Source organism: Solanum tuberosum, unplaced genomic scaffold (genome assembly GCF_000226075.1).
Source record: "Solanum tuberosum cultivar DM 1-3 516 R44 unplaced genomic scaffold, SolTub_3.0 scf00347, whole genome shotgun sequence".
Lineage (NCBI taxonomy): Eukaryota > Viridiplantae > Streptophyta > Magnoliopsida > Solanales > Solanaceae > Solanum > Solanum tuberosum.
The window spans coordinates 458,207-465,751 of NW_006239269.1; positions in this window are offsets into that span (position 1 = coordinate 458,207).

Here is a 7,545-nt window from a genome sequence, read left to right on the forward strand (position 1 = left end):
AATTTGTGGGTATTCTAATCGAGCTTCAGTTAAGATTTTGCGGTATTCAACTTTACCTTATCTTTTCTTTAATTTATTTATGGAATTTGATGTAATTTTATGCAAGTCTTCTTATATTATGTTTTATTCATGAATTTGATTGAAATGATTAACTTGTTAATTGTTATATCTCTATTTCATGAATAAAGGTAGCTTTAATCGATGATTATTGTATTTATTTATTTATTTATTTTTATTTGTTAGTTGTGATCTCTTAAAAATGAACGGGTCGTAATATTGCTCTTGTCTTGATTTAGATAATAATGATAAAGTAGGTATAGTTAGGCTATAAATAAATAAATAAACAAATTATTGTTGTTTTATTTTATGAAACAAAAAATGAGATTTATTTTTTTACAATTCGTTATTGTTTTGTTTGATTAGAAAATGTATACTTAATTTTGATGTTAATTTTAAGAGTAATAAAAATATAAAAGGTGACTTGGGACACCACAACTCAATTCCAAATAGCGACTCTGAAAATTTAAAATAATACTTTAATCAATAATGTCACTTAAAATGGAAAAATCCTTCCGCCACCGTGCGTGAAAAGGGATGTGACATTTCTGGCGTCTCTGCTGGGGACTAACCAGAATTTGAACTTTGTCTATTGACTTTTACTTGATTTTATTATATTATTTCATTGGATATATTGTTTGGATGACCTAATGTGCTACTTGCTGCTCATTTATCGTTTTGATATTGTTGAATTGTATATAATTATCTTTTCGTGCACCATCTGAGTCTCTAAAAATAGGGTAGTAGGAAATGCAGTTATGCATCCAATTTTCTTTTGAGATAAAGCTGGAGTGTCTGGGCACCCAGTGAACGAGTTTAGTCACAAATGTTAGGCAGGGTTGGACCAGCAATGAAGTTGGAATAGCGTTGATATCGATAAGTTGCCCTTCCCTGACCCGAGTTGTCCACTTGGATAAACCGGTCTAGAAACTAATCTTTTTAGGTTTAAGCCTATTAAACCTGATATACAAACATGATTATCCCTAGTAAACTCCGCTTATTTGCATCATTTGCATTTTACTTAGTAGACTTGAACAAGAATTGAGTCTATCTACGACGTGTATCCCTCTCTTACTTGTCCACTTAGATCATTTTATGTGCTACATGTAAATACATTTATTTAGAAAATCTCTATAAGCTGACTCATTTTAGTGTGACTAGTGAAAAAATATATATTTCTTCTTTTAGAAGATATTATACATTTCTAGAAAATGAAATGAAAGATTTTTCACTATTTAATCAAAATTTCAAAAAAAAAAAAAAAATTCCTTTTGTACAGTTAATAAAAAAAATCAAAATATTTTACTTTAATAATACTTTAAAAATTGCATTTTTATCAGAAAAAAGTTTTTAATATTTCAAAGTTTTTTTTTTCTGTCTAATCTGGACGAACTACGCACACATGATTCTCACCTCAATGAGATACGTAGGCAACCCTCTTTGGGTTCGGTGATCTTTATTCAAAAAAAAAATTTTTTTTAAAAATTTAAAAAAAAAAAAAAAAACAATTATGAGGTGGCATACAACGTTTGTTGGGTGGAGTATTCAATTTATCAAAAACAAGTTTTTATTAATTTTCTTTTAATAATTCAAATAAAAAAAACTAAAGGACTTTATCTCAAAGCTCTAAAAAAATGCTTAGTTATTGAGTTTTTTAAAAAAATATGCAAAGATCTTAGTCATGTTCGCAAGCGTGTTACGTACCCAATCTCAAACGGAATTTGATCAATGCATTATTAAATCATTTTTTTTAAAAAAGAATAACTTATAACTGAAGAAGGTCTAACCCTAACAAGCATTATTATTCATGTATAGTTAAATTAAGGTGGTTGATTTGTGGTTAAGCTGGCATCTCATCCCTACAATATAAGGTCAAAAGGGAAAAAGAAAATGACTCACAAAGACGAAAATGAGTTGGACAATGATGAGGTCCAGAACCAAATGATGTCACAAGAAACAGTGTCAACCGAAGTGATAAGAATACTAAGACAACAAATGGCGGAGATGTACGAAGTTTGGATGAGCGGACAAGCTCCACCGCCTTCAATCCGTGACTATCTAAATACAAATATGTCACCCCCTGTCCAAGTATCGATAAGTGATCCAATTTATCCAACGTAGCTGAAACTTCTATGGTGCGCCCTTTGAGTACACCTATGAAAAGTAATGCACTATTCATTCCAACTGCGCCGACTAATGTCGTTCAACAACCTATAATGGAGCCAAAATCCAACAACGATCCTCTACCCAAAGTTCAATATGATCGAGATTATACTCCAGAATTGACTTTTAAAATTTCAAGCTCTTACCCTCACACTCATCAGTATAGTTCCCATGTTGAGGCTGAAAAAGTTGTTAAGAACGAGGAACATGAAGAAATGGCTAGAAAAATGAAGAGTTTGGAACATAGTGTAAGAGATATGCAAGGATTGGGAGGTCACAAAAGTGTTTCATTCAATGATTTGTGCATGTTTCCCCACATTCATCAACCCATCGATTTTAAAACTCCAAAGTTTGAAAAATATGATGGACATGGAGATCCTGTAGCTCATTTAAAGAGATATTGTAATCAACTGAGAGGGGGCTGGAAGCAAAGAAGAATTGCTCATGGCTTATTTTGGGGAACGTTTTGAATGGGAATTGCCTCAGAATGGTTCATTAGATCAAGATACTTCTAACTGGCATACATGGAATGATTTGGCTCGATGCTTTGTTCAACAATTTCAATATAACACTGACATAGTTCCAAATCGTACTTCACTTGTCAACATGAGGAAGAAGACCACCGAAAATTTTCGTGAATATGCTATTAGGTGGAGGGAGCAAGCTACTAGGGTTAAGCCGCCAATGAAAGAGTCTGAAATGATTGATGTTTTCCTTCAAGAGCAAGAACCAGACTACTTTCATTATTTACTTTCCGTTGTTGGAAAAACATTCGCTGAAGTTATTAAGATTGGTGAAATGGTGGGAAATGGCATCAAGTCTGAAAAAATTGTAAGTCAAGCTGCCTTGAAAGCTACAACACAGGTAATTAAAAATGGATCAGGAAATCTTGGAGGAAAGAAAATGAAGGAGGAAGTAGTAAATGTTGTGTCAGACACACAAAAGGGTCCAAGGGGTGCAATTTATCAATATGCACCACCTTAATTTCATCACTCTCTCCCCATGCAAGATACACAATACTCTATTGTCCCACCTCAATATGCAGTCTATGGTGCACAATCATATGCATATCCACCAAACTATCCTCAATGGAGAGCACCAACAAATCAAAATGTTTGTCCTTCGTCTCAAAATTTTTGATCACCTTATAATCCCTGTCCAAGACAGGGATTTGAGGGAGGTCAAATACCTATGAATAAATTTTCACACCAATTGGAGAGTCTTACACAAGTGTATTTGAGAAATTGAAACATTTGAATATGATAGAGCCAATTCCTCAAAATTATGTGGATCCACATGCAAAAGGTTTCAATCCTACAATACGGTGTGCATACCATTCTGATGCTCCAGGGCACAGTACTGAAGATTGTCAAAATTTAAGAAAAAAGGTGGAAGAGATGATTCAAACAAAAATGATTGTGGTTCAAAATAATGACCCCTCAAATGTTACTAAGAATCCTCTACCGGCGCATAATGATGTACACTTCATCGAAATGATATGTGATGACAAAGAATATGACAATTCTCTCATTCTCAGGAAAAGACAATTGAAATTGTTGGAACTTTCATGAAGGCTAGTGTGCAAAGTAGTGGCTAAGAAGTCAAGCTTGGTGATTGGGATACACTCTTCTTTTCTCTCAAAAAAGAGTGTATGGATAGTTTATTTTGTCATCATTTCTGCTATGCAATTCTTTTTTATTTTATTTTAGTAAGTCAGACCTTTCTATCATTTCTCTTATGTGTTTGTTTGTTGAGTCTTGTCATAGTTTGGGTTATTATAGAGTTGTAACCTAAAATTTAGTTTGTTGTCTTGTCATCAAGTTTTTTTTTATCTTAATATAATCTTTATTTTGTGTCAAAGTGACCCCATTCTATTTGGCTTTCCGCATACATTTCTTTTCAATTCAATTTTTGTGACATGATATGCAAGAGGATTTGGTAAGATCTTAAGATTATATCTAGCCATGAAATGAATACACCATAGAAGTCAAAAAATAAATACATTCAGGAAATGAATAAATGACTTAAACACCTTGATACGTCCTTTAGTATCGAAAATGGTTAAAAGAATAAGTTTCATTTAAATTGACATTTATCATTTTTTGTCAAGAAGGTATTACTCAAATGGAGATTTCAAGCTAATATACATATCCATCAATGCATACGTTGCAAAGAGATAATATATGATTTTCACTTCACATCTTAAAGGACATGCTTGTATTTTTCATTATTAATAATTGATATGACAAAGACATTTCATTCTACTATCCAAACACTGTGTAATACTTTGCTACCCCTTTTGAATCCTTTGCTATCCCTTTTGAGCCTTAATTTTATTTTCTTTCATACCCCTCTTTTGGAATCAAAATATAGTCAAAAAGAAAAAGAAAAAAGAGTCACAAATTTAAAAAAGGAAAAAAGAGTCACAACTAAAAAAAAAAAAAAAAAAAAAAATAGTAGTCACAAAAAAGAGTCAAGGAAAAAAAGTGAAAAAAAAATCAATAACAACAAAGAACAAACTTCCTGAACTACGTTTGACCTGATTCTTGCTTTGACAAGATACGTAGGCAGCCTTATTCTGAGGTTCGGTCCAACCAAGAAAAAAATCTCTAAGATCCTCATCACAAAAACTGGGGCAAAAATAATAATAATAATAATAATAATAAATTATTATTATTTTATTTTGTTTATTTGTTTATTTAGAGTCGATTTCAAAAGTCGTAAAGTCTTAACCGTCTTATAAGTATTATATCTGAGCTTTCACCCTTTCTTTGTAACCCTGTCCAAAAGCCACGTTACAATCCAAATAAAGACCTTCTGATCAATTTTTAACAATGACAAGTCAAGTCAAGCTTTCAGTGTTGATTATCATATAAGGAAAAATGTCACGTCCCTCGCATAAGAAGCGAAAAATGAGGGAATCTTATCGATGAAAATTCTTGAAAGTACTATAAGGCATCATTTGTGTTGAGAGAAAGTGAAAAATGAGAGAGTCTTATTGGTGAAAACCCTTAGGGCACTATAAGACGATGTGAGTGAGAGACATACAAAATGAGAGAGGTTATTGGTGAAAAACCTTTCGAGGCACCACAAGTCGAATGTGAGGTGTGAATCTAGTGCAAAAGTTGGATTATAAAAGTCTGACTTCAGAAGGTTGAAAGTTTGACAAAGATAAAGTTTAGATTGATTGGACAAATCAAGCCATTTAACCTCACATGCATGTCATGATCATTAGAATTGACCATCACTCTCAAAGGAGTTTCTTTTTTTTTTCTTTTTTTTTTCTCTTAAAGGTCAATTTTTATTCTTTACTTTTCTTCTTCTTATTTTGTATCGCTCAATTCGATTTCATTTTTTCCCTTGGGTTAGTCTTCATTAAAGCAAGAAGAAAATGATTTCAAAATTGCTACCATCTTTTCAATCGTACAAAGCAAAGTTTGGTCAACACCTCAAATGTGAAATCATTCAAGAAATATTGATATGCATAGTAACTTGCCAATAATTAACAAATTTTGAGAATTTATATGAATACAAGATTCAATGATTGTTGGAGGGTGGAAACAATATAACAAGTATGAAGTTGGAAGTTTTGAACAACTAGAGATGTTTTCAAGATTATCAAGGTGAGCTGACTAGCAAACGAAAGCAGTTTATCTCAAACCTAAAATTAGCTTCAAACATGGAAACAATAGGAGAAACTATCCTCAAGTCAAATTCCACAAATTGACTGCCATTAAAAATAAAAATAAAAAAAATAAAAGACTCAAATTTGTGAACATTATTGCAAAAATAAAAATAAAAATTACATGCATTTTTTCTCCTAGGATAAACATTTCCTAGATTGAGACATTTATTTCTCATTTTCTCCTAGGATAAACACTTCCTTGTCCTAGACCGTTATTAGTATTATTATTTTATGTATTTATTTGTTTTATGTATCCTAGAATAAACACTTTCTAGTTTGAGGCAGTTATTTTTCATTTTTTTTTTTAGGATAAACATTTTATAATCTAAAGAATTAAAAAAAAATGTTATGGTAATTGTATTTGATGATTTAGTTTAGCAAGACCCTCTTAAACAATGATAATTAGTGTAGCAGGACCCTCCTAAACAATGGGAACTAGAGTAGCGGGACCCTCCTAAACAATGTGAAGTAGTGTAGTAGGACCCTCCTAAACAATGGGAATTATAGTAGTAGGACCCTCCTAAACAATGAGATTAGTGTAGTATGACCCTCCTAAACAATGAGATTTAGATTAGCAGGACCCTCCTGGACAATGGGATTAGTAGGATCATCCTACATAATGGGATTTGGTTACTTTCTCCTAGGATAAGCACTTCCTAGTCTGAATTTTTTTAAAAAAAATTATCTGCTAATAACTCACAAAAAATTTCCAGTGAAAACTTGGGATTATTTTTTTTTGATTAGCGTAGCAGGACCCTCCTAAACAATGGGAATTATAGTAGTAGGACCCTCCTAAACAATGAGATTAGTGTAGTATGACCCTCCTAAACAATGAGATTTAGATTAGCAGGACCCTCCTGGACAATGGGATTAGTAGGATCATCCTACATAATGGGATTTGGTTACTTTCTCCTAGGATAAGCACTTCCTAGTCTGAATTTTTTTAAAAAAAATTATCTGCTAATAACTCACAAAAAATTTCCAGTGAAAACTTGGGATTATTTTTTTTTGTGTATTTCTTTTGTTTGTGATGGTTTACAGGTTTGTTCAAGCGAAACGTGGATTTGAAATTCAGGAACAAAGTTTCAACTCTTTTCAGAATGATCAATCCCATGATAGCCAAAATCAGTTTCTTCAATGCATATAGCAGCCTGACTTCCTAACATCTATTTCTATTCAGCTTCTGATCAAGAAAACATGCAGTCATTCAAGAACATATTCAAATTGTCATTTTGAAGAGTGCCAAAAGCTCACTCTAAGCGGCAAGTTAAGCCTCAATCCAATTCAAGATCAAGATACTCATCCAAAAATCAAGGTGATATCTGAAAGTAAAGACACAAGTGAAGACTCAAGAGAAGCTGTACAGATAGGTGATAACGTTCAAATATAATTCTTGAAAAGAAATATAAACGATCGTATGCAATATATTTACCCAACTATGAGTCGGGGTCGATCCCACAGAGAATATGGAAGAATATTGTCAATAGCAAATATTTAACTCGATAGTCGTTATATAAAAATGGGGGGATTTAAATTGAAATAAAATAAAAACAATAAAAAGATAACTTTGAACTAAGTATTTATTTATATTCAGATTATTAAAAGTAACTAGGAATGTGTTCCCCATAAGCTCATAACGC